Genomic DNA, 19,083 nt, shown 5'->3' on the forward strand with positions numbered 1-19,083 from the left:
AGGGTTTAGTAATTGTGTTTCTCTGATCAAATTGTTAAACTTTGGTAAGCTTTAATCTTGTTACCTGTAAAACAGTACTTATTGCCTAAATCAACTGGGGGACAAATGATTTATATAAGCTCTAAGGTACTATCTACTTGCCGGATTATTTGTGGGATTAAATTAGTTACTGCATCTAAAGTACTTACAACACTGCTCAGCAGCCAGTAAGTGCTAAGTTATTAGTTTCTGATATTATCTCTAAAACAATTTGTATCTCTAGGGGAAATGACAGTCAAATATGTTGAGTGATATGCCCATCCTGGGGTAGGTGTGGTCTCCCATGGACTCACAGTTCAAGAGGAATGGTATCCCCAAAGAAAAGTTGAGGGGCTATTACTTAGAAGAGTAAGAAATGGATACCCTTTAAGCAAAAGCAACAGAGATTCATAATAGTCTAGAAAGTTTCTATGTGGCCTTGGAAAAATTCATAAACCTCTGCATTAATTTCCGTAACTGTTCCTGAAAACAAAGTAAAATTTTGTTTTTCAAAGAGGGCCTTGGCAAGAACATTTCTGTCTACCTCTATTATATTAATAGTTTAAGAAATTAGCTGTTAAGCAGAACCAAGGAGAAAAAAGCCAATTTAGACTTTTCAGCAGAAAGAATCTTGAAAAACATGCTTTCCTCAAGAAGTTCATGAAGAATGTTGGATTCCTTTGAATAATCCTGTAGAATTTATTATCACGGCTATAAGCTTAAATCACATCCTATATCAGAACCACAAAAGACAGTGTTCCTTTCACTCAGACATATTTCAGAAATGGCTTCATTACTTTTTTGTAAAGCAACAAGAAGCCCTATTTACAGTGTTGATCATGGACATCAGCAGGTAGTGATGAATTCAAGTTGCATGTTTTCTAAAAAGTCAGTCAGCAATTCCTCAACTCTTCATCTGTCTCCCCAGTTGCTCTTCCAACCACCCCACATTCCCCCTCAACACACACACACACACACACACACACACACACACACACACCCATCAAGCATACAGGGCAAAAATGTTTCCCAGGTTTTTTTTTTAAATAAATATGTAGACATATGCATCTGTGATTATAGTAAATAGTCAATAACCACTGAAAGTGAATGATCTTGGTTATTGCATGGGCTCTATCATCTGCTTTATGTGACTGGTAAGGATGGTGGAAGGAGTTTTATATTAGAGTTTCACTGGGTAGTCATCTTTTGGGGGGGTTAATATAGAGACTCTACATGTGTGGCATGTTACGTGGGTTGGCAGTATTGTTCTTAACATAGAAGCATGTTTGTTCTGCTAAATTATCTGAAAAGTATGGGTGTGGCACATGAATAGTGTTTATGCATGAGGATGATAATAAAAAAATTAATGAACAGTATGACCCATTTGCTGACCAATAATAGAATGAAACACTCAGAAAAATGAAGGAACCACTGAGAAAATGAAGGAACAAAAGTCATAAATTACCTATGTAAGCTTATCAAATCATACTGGTTAAGAATCAATCATGTATATGTTTGTACATCTCATGAAAGATACACAGTAAGAATTCAGTTTGTATGCCGGCATTTATTGAGGGTCTCCCCATGTTGGGCCCTATTTTGATACTGGGTTATTGGAAAATGAGCAACTGCAGTGAGTTGTACAGCCCCATATGGTGTGTGTACACACACACATATTTCAGAAATGACTTCATTACTTTTTTTATCATTTTCTGTCTATCTTATCCATTAGTTCTTCAGCAACTGCATATGAAATTGGGTCATACTTTGCTTCTCTCTCTCTCTATATATATATATATACATATATATATATCGCCAACTTTTCCACTCTCCTTGGCAAAAAGCCAGGTCAGTATGTGGTCCCATGGCTCAGAGGGAAGTCCCAGACTTAGCAAGTTCAGACACACAGGATTATTTTTTTTTCACTTGTCTTTGCTCATATCTCCAAAATTGTCTAACACATTGTTATTTCCAGTTTCTTTCCTTCTTCCCCCTTTAGTATACAATACATTTCATGTGTAAATGAAAAAAGTGAAGCCTTATAATCAGATTTCAGCCTCCTTTCTCAACTGGAGGGAGCTGAAAATCCTTCCCTTTTTTTTTTTTTTAATGTTTCTTATTTAACAGTTTGGTTTCAGGGAAGGGAGTTAATTAACCTTACACACACTCATACACCCAAGTCTTTTAACGGAACAGAGAAATTTTTAAGTACTTTGAAATTCCTACATAATGCGCAGTCATCACATTTGGTCCCTGAGGACACAGTCTTATTCAAGAGTAAATACGGTAACAGAGGCATCTTAAGGATCTAGTACTATAGATGTTTGTAGTCAGAATACCATCATTTCCCTTGCTTCTGGCACAAAAGCAGGGGCTTTGGTAGTATTCTACCAGCTTGTGAGTACATCACAAGCTGTGGTTTTGAGGTCAATGAGTAGTCCATCTATAGGTCTGCATGGGGAGCCCTTCATCTCGGCTTGCAGTTTTTCAGGTATTTTTTTCCCCAAGACAGCATTCTAAACAGTCTTTCTTATTTTCATATTTCTTATTTTCATATTCTTATATATTTCATATTCTTATATATTTCTTATTTTCATAACCAAATGTAGAACAAAACTGTGTGGAATAAATTCTGAGTATGTGAGAAAGTCAAGAGCAGGTGCTGGGTTAACCATGAGATTGATGAGAAAATGCTTCAGAGTAAAGCAAAGACATGAGGTCAGCCACAGAGCGGGGAAGAAGTCATCTAGAAGAGACTCCTGTAGAGTGAACAGCACATACAGTTTAAACAGTAAAGGCTATGTGTCAAGAAGAAATGCTAATGATACATGAAGAGAGTAGCAAAGTATGACCCAATTTCATATGCAGTTGCTGAAGAACTAATGGAAAAGATAGACAGAAAATGATAAACCCATACAACCAGCAAAACCATGAGAGGCCACCAAGGGCTCTGAGCCATTCTAGGTTCTTATGTGGCGAAAGACTCTTGACAAAGATGCTTCAGTCCAACAGACTGTGCAAGATAAACTAGAGGTAATGATGCAGAAAACAGGAGCTTAGTCAAGAAACAAACTAGGGGCCTGGATGGCTCAGCCAGTTAAGCATCTGACTTTGGCTCAAGTCATGATCTTGAGGTCCTGGGATCAAGTCTCATGTTAGGCTCCACACTCACTGAAGAGTCTGCTTCCTCTCCCTCTCGCCCTGCTACTGTTCTCTCAATCTCTCTCAAATAAATAAGATCTTTAAAAAAACAAACAACAACAACAAAATAAAACAAGACAGCAATGACATCAAGCTCTAAAGCCTTGACAGATTCAACAAAACCCAAAGCCAAATGTTGATCTCGTTGCGGTACATCAAGGAAACTGTGACAGTGCTGAATATCAAGGTTTTATTTTGCAAATGTGGTAGAATACTTCAGTTCTGAAATCTTTTCTTCACCCAAAATATTTTTTCAAATAATGGTTGGCTTCAGTTTATCTTTCAGTTGGTGGTGAGGGGGCCACTGCCGCCAAATAGAAGGTGACAATGATAGCTTCACAACATGGGATTATTAGAGATGATGCACAGATCTTTAAATGTGAGAACTTCAGAGATCTGAAAGTCCTTGATCTCCCATGGATTAAGCCATGGCATTTTTTTTTTTAACTGTTCAACAGGTCTTTATTAACAGAGACGGACAGACAGTGCATCGAAGGCAGTGTCTGAAAGCTGTGATATGGATGTATGTGTGCCAAAAAGGCCTTATCAAGGCCAGGAATGACTCTCTGGACCTAGGCTAACCTCTCTAGGTCCCCTGCCCAGCAGTGGGCCCTGAGCTGAGGCCAGGCTCCTCATCATACTCCTAAGGGATGAATGGGGTTGGGGGCAGGGGCCTTTCAGGATAGGAGGACATTCACCTCAGCATTCTCCATTCTTACAGTTCCCTGGTTGACTTGGTTGCTGGAACGGTGGGGGATAGACCACAAGAGCACTTGCATGGCAGGGGAAAAGAATGGGGGTAAGGCATATGGTGAGGACAGGGAGATGATGGGGGCCTCCAGAGGCAACCCTTCATCTTCCTACCCGCTCAACTGCTGCCAGATTGAGGGGTCAGGCCCAGACAGAATATAATACCCACATCCATCCCTAACTCCAGAGCTGTGACTGCTGGCAGGGAAGCTCTATAAAGCCTGAGTTAGTGAGTCAAGTCTGTAGTATGTGTCTGAGTATGTTTACAGATTTTTCTGTAACAAAACAGAGGTAAATATTGCACATTTTTCTAGTAGCCATTGGGTCATAAGGCAGAGATTAAACTCAAAAGTTACCAGAAACAGAAATAGATATGTGAAATTCAATAGGACCCAACAGTACATTAAAAGGATTATTCACCATGACCAAGTGGGATTTATTCCTGGGTTGCAAGTTTGGTCAATGTCCGCAAATCAATCAATGTGATACAATACATTAATGAAAGAAAGCACAAGAACCATATGATACTCTCAATAGATGCTAAAAATCATTTGGCAAAGTACAGCATCCTTTCTTGATCAAAACTCTTCACAGTGTTGGGATAGAGGGTACATACCTCAATATTATAAAAGCCACTTATGAAAATCCCACAGCGAATATCATTCTCAGTGGGGGAAAATGGAGGGTTTTTCCCCTAAGATCAGGAGGACAGGCAGGGCTGTCCACTATCACCACTGCTATTCAACATAGTACTAGAAGTCCTAGCTTCAGCAATCAGACAACAAAAAGAAATTAAAGGCATCTGAATCAGCAAAGAAGTCAAACTATCACTCTTTGCAGATGATATGATACTTTATGTGGAAAACTCAAAAGACTCCACTCCAAATGTGCTAGAACTTGTACAGGAATTCAGTAAAGTATCAGGATATAAAATCAATGCCCAGAAATCAGTTGCATTTCTATACACCAACAGCAAGACAGAAGAAAGGAGTCAATCTTATTTACAATTACACCCAAAGCCATAAGATACCTAGGAATAAACCTAGCCAAAGAGGCAAAGAATCTGTACTCAGAAAACTATAAAGTACTCATGAAAGAAATTGAGGAAGACACAAAGAAATGGAAAAACGTTCCATGCTCATGGATTAAAAAAACAAATATTGTGAAAAAGTCTATGCTACCTAAAGCAATCTACATATTTAATGCAGTCCCTACCAAAATACCATCAACTTTTTTCAAAGAAATGGCAAAAATAATCCTAAAATTTATGTGGGACAAACCAGAAAAGACCCTGAATACCCAGAGGAATGTGAAAAAGAAAGCCAAAGTTGGTGGCATCAAAATTCTAGACTTCAAGCTCTATTACAAAGCTGTAATCGTCAAGACAGTGAGGCAGTGGCACAAAAACAGACACATAGATCAGTGGAACAGAATAGAGCCTTATTGCTGGGTCAAAGTTTATATGTACATTTAAATTTTATAGATCTTGCCAAATTGCTCATTTAAAAGGATATAATAACACATATTTCTACTACAATTACATGAGTGTACACTTTTCCCCAGCATCCATGCCAGTGAAAGAAATTATCACTAATTTGACTAGCTGCCAATCTCATGGAGGTAAAATAAATGCTCACTGTTACTTTAATTTTCATTTCTCAAAATACAATGAGACTAAGTGTAAGTTTACCTGCCATTATCTTTTCTACAAATTGTTCTTTTTATATTCATTGTTCATTTTTTATGGGATTATTTATCTTTTTTCCATTATTTTGTAAGAATTATTTTGTATTTTGTACTCTACTGCTCTGTAATTTCCCAATATATTCCTTAGTTTTTGCTGCTGTTTATGATATCCTTGGCATGCAAAAGTACATATGCAATGCATACAGTCACGTATATCTATTCACATATATCTATCTTTTCCTTTAAAGCTTCTAAATTGCCAGACTTTGTAAAAGGTCTCCTCAAATATTCAATTCCAATATATTGTCTTTTCTTCTCTTTTACTCAACTAACCAAACCAAACCAGACTCTAAATATGCATCTCTTACTCCTATAATCTCAAGTATCTCATACAGAGAAATTTAGCTCTCTATTAATACTCAGCTCTCTCACAAGATCAGGAAGTCCTGTTTCTTAACACTCACTGAAAACATCCAAGCACTTATCTGGGAGTTATTTTGCTGCTTAGGTAATATTTTTAACGTATTATTTTATTTCTAAGTTTACCTGATAAAAAATATTATTGAATATCAATCTTATAGACCCTTGGGCAAAAAATTCAAAATAAATTCTGGCTTTATAAATAAACCTTGGGAATTATTAATAGTCAAGTGAAATTGCTTTCTGTTATATTAAATAATTCTAAACATCTTTTCAAATTATGCCTCAAAATATGTATCTTCAGCACAATCTCCCATTAGAAGGGCTACATGAATGTCTATGGCTACCACCTGCAAGGAAAGGAAGTATGGCGGATGAGAAGTTGCAGTAGGGAGAGGCATTAATCCCAATCAAATGCAGTTAAAATAGCCTACAAAAAGGCTAACTCTACGAAAGCACATGACTATCTGAGTCACTGCTAGGGTATTTCCAATGTAATCTTAACTTTCTCTAGCTTCACAGTAAACCATACTTTGGTGATCTACCACATTGTTTCTATGCACTTATTCTAAGAGAATAGAAACTACCCACCAGAATAATTAATTACTCTAGAATGATATATCTGGAAAAAACTTCTGGTACCATGACCTCCTCTTTCTGTGGAGGCCAGAAACCCCTGATCCTGGTGCCCTCCTACCTTAAACCTTTCCCTCCTATCAATGTCTGAGAGGTGTCGTCTCTTCACAGTCTCTTCTCAGCATCAGCCATGGGAGTTTATGCAACTCACTGGAGTTTTCATAAGAGTTTTTTTTCTTCTTCTTCTTCTGAATGGTGTAAGCTATGTATCTTCAATTTCCATCCAGGGAGAGAAACAGATGTTCTGCATAAAATGGGTCAGGTCCTAAAGGTGTATGTGTGTCCAAAGATAGATGCATGTGTGCATACCCAAAGATAGATCCAAAAAATAAGTACTGGAGTTGTGTCCAGCGGAGAATGAAGTAACTCAACCTTCACTATCCTTCTCCCCTTAGAAAACTGAATCTACCCGCTCAGGCATTGGTTCCAAAGTTTCCACATGTCAGGGTCTTTCTCTGATGGCTGCTAGTTTCTAATACCTCAAACTTCATGCTCTCCTAGGCTGTCTTATTCTCCTGAAATGGTAGCCTTCCCAGACTCTGTGACACAAATGTACTGGTGGATCTCCAGGCTGAACAGACCAGGCAATAAGTCATACAACTGAAGTAAATCTTCATGGTCCTCAATCAGCTGGGAGTACTGCTTCCAGCTCTCTTTGATCTACCTAGTAAAATACTTGTGTCTTTCCCCAGTCACTGATCACAACCCAAACGCCTATGAAGATCTGATAGAATAACAAAAATGACTGAGCCTGGCAAGGAGTTAAGAAAAAAAATTGTAAACCACCAAATATTTCCAGTAATGTCTTTAGAAATGTGCTGTTAAACTAGCTCTCTGGAAAGAAAACAAAATAAAACAAATGAACAAAATCCTGACTTCTGGCGTTTTCCATTTTCCATGGTGTAAATATTCCTAGCACTGGCTATTTCAAGCTACCAATGGTTAACAACTAGGTCAAGATATGATGCTAAACGAAATAAACTTATAGAGGAAGAATATTGCATGCTTCAACTTGCATGAGGTGTCTATAAAAAGTCAAACTCATAGCAATAGAAAGTAAAATGCCTCTTGTCAGAGGCTGGGAGAAGGTGGAAATGGAGAGTTACAGGTCAATAGGTATAAAGTTTCAGTTATGTAAGATGAGTAAGTTCTACAGATCTGCTGTACAGATTAATACTATATATATATATATATATATATATAATTAATACTATATTATATACTTTAAAAATCTGTTAAGATGGTAGATCTCATTTTAAGTGTGCTTACTACAATTCCAAAAAATCATGAATATCTAAAAATCAGTCCTAAACAGAGTATAAACTGACTCTAGCACACCACTCAAAATACAGTTTTAGCACCTAAAACAATATATAATATATATACAACCTTAGCTGATACTGTCAAATCTACATCTAAAAATTAAATGTTGGAAAGTGCAAAAATTGTTTATCGATTACTTGTGGTTTTTTGGGTCTTGTCACCTGAGCATGTGAAAAACAAACTCTGTAATTTTTGTGTGCTAAGTTGGTGACATCCATCTTGTACTCTTGTATTTCACAGTGTGTTACACAGCACCTAACTCCTCCTTACATCTGTTATATAGCACAATATTTAGCATCACTCAATTTCATAACATTACATGATGTCTGTTTACAAGTATATTTCTAAACTTTAATATATCATTGCTTAACAGTCTTAACATTTAGGATAACATGCCTTAAAAATTTATAAAATGCTTAAATTCAAATTCAGTGTCAAATTTCATTGCAATTCAATAACTTCAATTCACCTATCTTCTTTCACCCCAATACTATAAATTCAAACAATCTAACTGAATAATGCAGTTCATTTTTTAAGCTTAGATTAGAGAACATTTTGTGGAGTCTATACTTCAACTTTCAAATTTTGCAAATTTACCGCAGGTTATTACTTTCTTTCCTGATGAATGAAAGCATAGCAAAGGGGGCAAAACTCTTTGCTGTCAAATGATTTTCCCAGTGATGGTTTTATTGGGATTTATAAAGGGTGCCATTTTTTTAATAATAAAATGTATTCACTAGAGAATTCTAAAGTTGAAAGCAACATTCAGTGGCAAGTGTAAAGAGTTCCTATGTACCTCCTTTCCTTACACCCCCAATTTCCCTCGCTATTGACATCCTTCATTTGATGGTACATTCGTTACAACTGATGAGCTGGTTTGATACATTTCACATGTTCTGAATAACTATTTTTGAACACTTGTTCAGAGAAACATCAAACTTACTGAGAGGGGATTTTAATATAAACTAAAAGCTCGAGTGTTTCCTTAGATCTTCAATGTAAGTTGAGGCAAGGATGTGCACTAGGATAATATGAATAAGTTAATTTCTCAAATGGTACAAAGACTCTCCTGACAAAAACATGGATAAATCATGATTGCCATATTTAAAAGTAAATTCACTGACAAAGTCACGAAAAAGTCCATGTCTTGAGCCTGAAGATTCTCTACAATTTATACTGTTTGTTACCATACCCATGATATATCCCAGTTTTTACCCAAAAATATTTCTGTTAAATACTGCAAAATCAACTTAGCTCATTGTCCTTACACAATGTTACTATCTTAAAGGTTTTTTTTTTTTTAAGATTTTATTTATTTATTTGACAGACAGAGATCACAAGTAGGCAGAGAGGCAGGCAGAGAGGAGAGGGGGAAGCAGGATCCCCGCTGAGCAGAGAGCCCGATGTGGGGCTCTATCCCACGACCCTGGGATCATGACCTGAGCTGAATGCAGAGGCTTTAACCCACTGAGCCACCCAGGTGCCCCTATCTTAAAGTTTTTAATTAAGTCAGGTGTTATAGCTAATTTTCATAGGAAAACCATATGTAGGGGTGCCTCTTCCTTCAGAACAATTCCTTGTCAGATTTATAATCGTGAATTATTCTACTATTTAGAACACATAACTTCTGTTCTATTAAAAGAAAACTTGTATATATCAAAATCTGTAAAACAACCTGATACCTATTTTATTCAGCAAATCTGTGACTTCCAGTTCTGCCCAAAATGAATTAAATGGCCTAAGTTTACAGTATAAACTAAAAAGATAAGAACCTAAACAAAATATACGAAACAAAGGCTTTTAAAACATTGAACACTGGGCTACAAAGCAGACATGAGAAACAAGAATCTGTCTCTGATTGTCCCTATTGATTTCCTTGAAAGAGTTTCCAGACTGAAGCACAGAATCTGGGGTGGGCCCAGAATGTTCCCTGAGATGAAGAAACATATCTGATAGACCAGGAAAACAAAGACACTAAATTTCACAGAGCAGAAAATCAAAGAGAAGATGGATAAACAGCAAAAACTTGGGAGATTTTCGTGAAGATTCCAATTAGTATTAAGCAGAGTTTGCATGTGATTGGACTACCAGGGGGTAAGAGGAAAAAATACAACTGAAAGATTAGAGGAAATAAGAATAGACACTCACAAAACACTGAGAATAAAACCTGTTAGCAGAAGCCAGACTGGACAGCCTCAAAATTCATAAAGACATTGGGTAGAGATTGAGAACAGTCTTGCATCAGATCTAGAAAATAATTATCTCTAGGCTAAATGTTATGCTGATACTGCCCAATAAATATTAAAAACAAGATCAAAGAATCAAAATTTATCCAAGTAATTTAACCACCACTCCAGAACAAAATTCAAATATAAGAACATAAAATGTTCAAATACTCAACAAGGAAAAATTCATGATGTCTGGCATCCAGTCAGAAATTAGCAGGCATAAGAAGTGAGGGAAAAAACTACACAGAGTGAGCAAAAAAACCCCAACCAATCAAAACTGACTCAGTGCTGACACAGATGATGGGATTAGCAGACCAGAACATTAAAATGGATATTATAAGTGCATTCTATGTGCTCAAAAAGGCAGAAGACTGAACGTGTTAAGTAAAACCTTGGAGGAATAAAAAATAAATAAACTGAATTTATGTTTAAAACTACAAGGGATTAACAAGATGAGATAAAACTAGGACATCTGAGGGGAGATATGCACTTGATAGGATTAATAGCAGATCATACACTGTAGAAGAAAATGCTAGTGAACTAGAAGATACAGCAACACAAACAATCGCAGTACTCACTGTGGCAGCAGCACACATAATAAAACTGGAACAAGAAAGAAAAGATGAGCAGACCCTCTGCACAAGGATGATAAGTAAATTTGTGAAGCATTCCATATTTTTAAAGACTCATAAATACAGGGTAAAAAATGGTATATGCCAGAGGGAAGTGAGCAGGGTGGGGGCGGGGGGATGGATGAAACAGGTGAAGGAGATTAAGATGTAAAACAAACACAGAGTTATAAACTAGTCATGGGGGTGAAAAGTACAGCATAGGGAATAGAATCAATAACATTGTAATAACATTGTATGGTGACAGATGGTAAACTGCACTTATTATGGTGAATGCTACGTAATGTATAGAATTGTCAAATTACTATGCTGTACAGGTGAAACTTACATATGTCAACTATACTTCAATTAAAAAATAAAAATAAAAAAAAAATCCCAACTGAGAACCAGAAAACATTTTTTAACAAGACTTAAGAACAACAATGAATAGAGCATCAGTGACCTGTGGGGCAATATTAAGTGGCACATTATATGCACAGTTAGAGTCTTCAAAGAAGGGGAAGAGAGGACAAAAAGATATTTAAAGAAATAGTGGCTTAAAAATCTCTAAATATGGGGCACCTGGGTGGCTCAGTGGATTAAGCCTCTGCCTTTGGTTCAGGTCATGATCTCAGGGTCCTGGGATTGAGCCCCACATCAGGCTTTCTGCTCAGCAGGGATCCTGCTTCCCCCTCTCTCTCTGCCTGCCTCTCTGCCTACTTGTGATCTCTCTCTTTATCAAATAAATAAATAAAATCTTTAAAAAAAAATCTCCAAATTGGACAATAACTAAATATGTAAAGCTTAACAAAACCTAAGCACAAAAAATATGAAGAAAACTATGTAAGTATGCATCATGATCTAATTGCTCAAAAACAGTGATAAAGAGAAAATCTTAAAGCACTAGAAGAAAAAGACACATTACACAGAGAAGAGCAAAAATAAGAATAACAACAGACTACTTATTAGAGACAGAGCAATATCTCTAAAGTACTTTAAGAAATACTTTAAAGGATTTTAGTACTATCAACCTAGAATTTTATACCCAAACTATCTCTCAAAAAGAAGACAAAATAAATGTCTTTTCATTCAGACATACAAAAACTGAAATAATTCATTTGCAACAGGCCTGCATATAACAAATGTTAAATGAAGCCCTTTAAGCACAGGGAATTTTATCGAATGAAAATGTGTAATTACACAAATGAACATTAACACACCAGAAATGGTAATTCTGTGAGCATATATAAGATTTTTTTTCCTACTGTTATTTAAATATTTTTTAAAAGAAAATGACTTAAACAAGACATTAAAAATATAATGAGGGCTTTATAGCATTTATATATCAGTGAAGTGTATGACAACAATAGCACAAATACCAAAAGGGGAAAAATAGAAAAATATTATTGGAACGTTCTTGCACTATATGTGAAGTGACATAACTATCACCTGGAGGTAGACAATGGTAAGTTTTAGGTGTGTGCCTCAAACCATAAAGCAACTTCATAATAGTATAATAAGAATTATTATCTATTAAGACAACAAAAGAGATAAAATAGAATCATAAGAATAATCAGTTAGTCAAAAAAAAAAGGCAGAAAAGAAGAAAAGTTTGGCCAGTGGGGGAAAAAAGACAGGAAAATAAATAAATAAATAATAAGTACCAGGTGATAGATCTAAAACTCATTATACTAAAGATCACATTAAATAAAGAAATATTATGGCTAACTTTCTCTAAATAAATTTGACAATTTAAGTGAAACACATAAATTCTTTGTAAAATACAAACTACCAAAGCTCACTCAAGAAAAAATAAAACAAACAAAAAAAAAAACCCCAAATCTCAATAACCCTGTATCTATTAAAGATATTGATTTATAGTTAAAATCTACCAGCAAGGAAAATCTCCAGACCCAGATCATTTTACTGGTGAATTCTATCAAATATTTAAATAAGAAATAATACCAATGCTACACACACACACATACACAGACACATGAATACACATGTTTAGTAAAAGGTGAAAGATTTATGTGATCTGAAGAGAAACCAGAGTATGAATATACATATTTAGAAAAGGAAATATTTCTCAACTCATTTATGAGTATAGGATTAATCTGATATCAAAATCAAAAAAAAATTGCAAAAAACATTACAAACAAAAAATTGAAAAAAAAACTACAAACAAATTTTCCAGATTTGTATAAATGTAAAAATTCCTTACGAAATGTTGGTAACTAGAACCCAAATTATTTTTTTCAAAGGATAATATTTCATAACCGAGTACAATTTATGCTACAATGTTGGTTTAATACTCAAACACCAATATGTAATTTGACAACTGATATAGTAAGAAAAAATATAGTCTTATTTCAACACATGCAGAAAAAGCATTTGACAAAATGCCTTAATGATAAAAATCTATCAACAAATTATGAATAGTAGGTAACATACTCAAAATAATGAAAAGCACCTTTAAGAAAAAATCCTATGCTCATCAGACTTAATGGTGAAAGTCTGGCTATTTTCACCTTAGCGTTGGGAATGAGGCAAGGACATGCATTATTACCACTTCTTTCAACAGTGTACTTGAGGTCACAACCAATGTAATAAAAAATAAATTAAAATCATATAGATAGTGGAAATAAAAAATAAAACTGTCTCTGCTTGGAGATGATATGATTATTTATGAGGAAATTAACAGAGAATCCACAAAACAACTCTAAAAGTAATTAAGTGAATTTAGCAAGGTCATGGAATACAAGTTTAATATATTAAAAAACAATTGGATCTTTGTACATTAGAACAAAAAAATCATCAAGAAATGAAATTTAAAAATCAACTCCACACACAGTAGCAACAAAAACCACTTGAGTATTTATGATCAGATCAAACAGAAGATATCCAGATATATACACCAAAAAATAAAAAATATTGTTAAGCAAAAGTAAAGATAACCTAAATAAATGGAGTGATACATCATGCTTCTGTGTCATAAGACTAAATACTGCTTAAAAGGCCATCTTCACCAAGTTGGCCTACACATTCAGTACAATCCAAATCAAGATTTCAGCAGTAGTCATATTTTTGTGTGTGTAGAAAGTGGGGAGGGTATATATGCTATGGTGAGTGCTGTGAAGTGTGTAACCTGGTGATTCACAGACCTGTATCCCTGGGTATAAAAATATATTATATGTTTATAAAAAATAAAAAAATATTTAAAAAAAAAGAAAGTTCTTTTAAAAATTTTTTAAAATGTAAGGGATCTAGAATAACCAAAGATATTTTAAGACAGAAGAACAAAGTGCAAGGACTTATCCCTCCCTGATACCATGACTAACTACAAAACAATAGTAATCAATCTATTGGGATACTGCCAAAGAGATAAACACATCGTTAATACAACAGAACAGAAGGTTCACAAACAGATCCACAAATACATGTTTAAATGACATGAAATAAATGTGTCAATGCAATTCTCTGGGAAATTAAAGGGTTTTTTTCAACAAATGGTATGGGATCAACTGGTTATCTAATGAGTTATCATTATAGACATAAGCAAAGCTAAATGAGAAAGAATGAGAAAGATGTGCAACAACTAGAATGTTCGTATACTATGAGAGGGAATTAAAACCGTACAACTATCATCGGGGACTGAATGTCTGTTTTCCTCCAAAATTCAGAGGGTAAAATCCTAACCCCAGTGGGTTGGTTGTAGGAGTGCGGCTTTTGGGAGATGATTAGGTCATGTAACTAGTGCCCTGATGAGTGGGATTAGTGCCCTTCTAAAAGGAACCCAGGTTGGCTCTCTCCTACTTGTCCCACCACGTAAGGATAAAAGGAGAAATAAGCATTCTGCAACCGAGATGAGGGTAGTCACCAGAACCCAAACATAAAGGCATCTAGATCTTAGACTTCTTCCTCCAGAATGGACACATAAAAGTCTGTTTACAAGTAACTCTGTCTATAGTACTTTGTTATAGCTGCCCTAACTGATTAAGCAGCAACTTTGGGAAGTCTTTTTTAGTTCCTTGAGAAGTTAAATAGTTGTCCAGCCATTCCATGCCTCAGTATTTAGTGAAGAGACACAAAGCAGTGGTCCACACAAACATGTGAGTATTTACACCAGCTTTACTGGAATGGCCAAAAATTGGCAACAAACTAAGGCGTCATCAGAGGGAGAAGGAATAAACATATGGCAGTATATACGTTTACAATGAAACACTATTCATCAACAAAAATGAACAACTGATACAGAATCTATAAATCACAAATAATTACACTTAGTGAAAGGAACCAAACAAAAGGATCATACACTGTATGATTCCATGTATCTAAAACTCTAGAAAGTGAAAACAAATTTGTAGTCACATAAAGGAAATATGTGGCTGCCTGAACACATGCATGAAACAGAAAATAGGTTATAAATAGACACAAGGAAAATTTTGAGGTTATAGATATATTCATTATCTTGATTGTCACAATGCTGTCATATACACATATGTCAAACCATCAAATTACAGAATCTTAAAACATGCAGTTCACTGAACATCCATTATATCTCAATAAAGTTGCAAAAAAAGTAAAGGATAAAAATAAAAATTTAAAGAATACTTTTCAGCCTAGATTTCTGCGTGCAGACAAATATTCAGGCAAGTTTAAAGATAAAAAGATAGTTCATCTTGGAGAAGTTTTCCCAATACAATAATCATATTAGCTCATCTTTTTAGGCATACATAGCATTTACTACTAAGGCTACTAAAAGATGTCAAACTTCTGATGAAGCTTTTAGGAAATATAAAAATAATATGCAAAGGGTGGCTCAGTCAGCAGGGCACCTGCCTTTGGCTCAGGTCATGATCCCAGGGTCCAAGGAAAGAGTCCCACATTGGGCTTCTTTGTCGGTGGGAAGAATCTGCTTCTCCCTCTCTCTCTGCCTGTCACTGCCCCTGCTTGTGCAATCTCTCTCTCACTCTGTCAAATAAATTTTTAAAATCTTTAAAAAAATAATATGAAAGAATATATGCTCAGCTTGCATTACCATTAGCAGACATCATTTCTGTCAGGTAAAGAGAAAGATTTGTTTATACTTCAGTATGCCAAATCATGAACCCATCTGCAGATAGTAGAGATGGGCGACATGAACTCACAAAGCCCTGCTCAGTGCTCATCTCATCTCCATATCCCTCCCATGACTTCATTATTGAGAACATCCACACTTCCCCAGTCACTAAGCATTACTACACAGGTCACCTTCTCTCACTCCCAACGCAACAGATTGGCAAGTTGTTACTTTTTTCTTTTTCTTGTTAATTTGACTGTTTGAGACAGATGCCTCCCTTTGCTTAAGTTTATTAACTGCTTCACTATTCAAAAGAAATATTTTCAATGAAGGAAGGAAGGGAGGAAAAGATCTCAAGTTAATTTTATTACACAGGCTATTTGTCACTTAAATTGCCCATTATTACCCAACAACTCTGGTCACAAAAAGATTTCAGCAATTTCCTTTAGTATTTTCTGTAAAATTACTAAATACTTCTTTTTTAAACTCATAGACACGTCAAAAGTTCATCTTTATCTGCTTTGAGCTGTAAAAGACATTAATTTATTCTTTGCCAAAGGAAGGGAAATATGTGCTGAGTGGACAGTTGTTACCCTCCAACTACACTGCTACAGAGGATTGTATTACTTCACTGATTAGCAGTAATTAAGTTATTTGAGAAACTAACCAACTGAAGTTATTTGTTCTAAAATCAGCACAGACCTAAACTGCTAATTATTTCCACTATGCCTAACAGCAATTCCAAAGGCGCTAACTGCAATCAAACAGCATATGTAATGAACTTGCCAAAGACACTTTTATGATGCATATTAAATGCAATGAAAATATAAGTGTTGGAAACTTAAAAAAATTAACCCAGGCAACACTTCAAGTTAAGGGTCTCCATGCTATTGCTGAGTTTCACATTACACATTTGTTAGATTAAAGAAATGCAATGAGTATTGCTTAGCTATGCAGTAGCAACTGAGGAACTTGAAAGGAAGACATAAAACTGTGAAGGACACAAAAATCAATAAAATATATTATTGAATATTATTGTGAGATAAGTTATAATTAGAAACATTAAGAGGGCACTTATTACAAGAACTGATGGATGAGTGCAAAGTTCTAGATTTTTCTTCAGAGCTGTTGGTAAATCCATGTTGTTTCCAGGCTTCTTGTAATAAGCCAGGAAATCGAGACAGGCACAAGTTCAAGGGTAGAACAGGCCACTGGAAGTTCTAGCCTGGCTGTGCCATTTGCTTACTGTGTGATATAAGGCAAGTTATTTACCCTTTCAGAATCTCAGTTTTTTTCTCCCATATAAAATAAGAATAATAACAGTACCTACCCTCATCCAACTGTAATAAAGACTGAATGAAATAACATGCATGCGAAATACTTTACACAATGCTTAATACATAAGACTAAATAAAACAGTACCTGCCATTATGAAAGACATTGTTGTGGTTTTTTCAAATTGTAGAAACACTACTGAGTCAAGAAGTTGACTAAACTTCCTAGGTCCTCTTTATAGTCTGTAATACTGAAATATGTAAGATACAAATGATCAAATAAACAACGGTTTTTTCATGTAAATTAAGAAAAATTATTTCTTATACTTTCTTGCGGTCCAATAGCGCAGAACTTTGCACAAATTAAGTGCTCAGTAAACTGGGTGTGTTTTATTCCAAACAAATCATAATTCATCCATTCTCTATAAGTATTACTGCACAATTTTATAACTCTTTTATAAGGTAAATATGCATAGGATACTGCAAAAATACGTATTACAGTTATCTCAGGAATTTACTAGAAATTCAGACAGACAAAGAAAGGTTGGGAATTCTATCATCCTATCTGTTTAAGTATAAATATACATTTAGATGTTATAAAACATTCCTCCACCTTCTTTGTCCTCTCATCCATCATTATAAGCTCACAAATAGGGATGCCTGGGTGGCTCAGTGGGTTAAGCCTCTGCCTTAGGCTCAGGTCATGATCCCGGGGTCCTGGGATGGAGCCCCACATCAGGTTCTCTGCTCAGCAGGGAACCTGCTTCCCCCTCTCTCTCTGCCTGCCTCTCTGCCTACTTGTGATCTGTCTGTCAAATAACTAAAATCTTTAAAAAAATTCTTTTAAAAATAAGCTCACAAATATCTCAGACTCCACCCACAGTTCTTTAACCCCACAGCCACTTCCCTCATCTGGAGCCATGATTTCTCACCTAGATTCCTAGACCAGCTCCCTCTCTTGTCTTCCCTCCCCCATTTCTCTATTCCATATCAATGTTACACATGGCAGCTGGGTGATCTTTCTCAAATGCATATCATTTCTCTACTTAAAACCCAAGGGGTGGCCATTTCCCTCAAATAAAACTTCCAAGATGTTAGCCTGGCATATAAAGCCTTCCTGGTAAGCTGCTCTGTACTTGCGTCTTCAACCATATCCACTGTCACTCTCCCACTCCCACTCCCTGCCCCAAATACAAATGCCTCTCCAGTTAGAATTAACTGCCTTAATTCCTTAAGCACACCATTCTTTCTAGCATACTCACTTCCTCCATCTGGAGCACTCTTTTTCTTCTTTGTCATCTGGTTAACTCCTACACATCTTTTGGGTCTGGGCTAAAGTCACTTCTTTTGAAAAAAATCTCTCCAGAGTCCCTAAGTTTGAATTGGGTCCTCTCTTACACATGAAAACAGTAATCTACATTTTATTTATTCTCTCAAGAAATATCTGTTGAGTACCTACTACTTAAAGGTTCTATTCTAGGCACTGAGTTTCAGTAATACAGATGACATCCAAGCTCTCCAAGAACTTATATCATAATGGAGTAGGCAGAAAATTTAGAAAAAATTAATATATATTAATGGCAATATATGTAATATATTACATAGTAACAAGTGCCTTGGAGGAAAAAAAGAAGTTAGAATAAGGAGAGGAGAACAGGATGTGTCAAACTGAGATGTCATGCTTTCTGATGGTATGTCGGGCAAGGTTCAAAGAGGAGATGATATTTGAACTTAAAAGAGATGAGGGCACAAGCAAAGTGAATTTTGAGGAAAGGGAGCTGCAAGCAAATGGAAGAGCATATGCTATGGCCCTCAGATGGTGAACTGCTTGGTGACTTGCCCTATTTAAGCAACAGCAAGAAAGCTAGTGAGGTTAG

General features: G+C 35.7%; 1 non-coding gene across 1 annotated transcript; it reads left to right on the forward strand.

Moving 5' to 3' along the window:
- The first annotated feature begins 10,832 nt into the window (after positions 1–10,832).
- On the forward strand, positions 10,833–10,942 carry LOC123388913. The gene has a single exon (XR_006603434.1). It is a non-coding gene; the product is annotated as a U6 spliceosomal RNA (small nuclear RNA).
- Positions 10,943–19,083: the final 8,141 nt, after the last annotated feature.

The sequence above is a fragment of the Mustela putorius genome, unplaced genomic scaffold (assembly GCF_011764305.1).
Source record: "Mustela putorius furo isolate JIRA1106 unplaced genomic scaffold, ASM1176430v1.1 tig00003923_pilon_pilon_pilon, whole genome shotgun sequence".
Taxonomy (NCBI): Eukaryota; Metazoa; Chordata; class Mammalia; order Carnivora; family Mustelidae; genus Mustela; species Mustela putorius.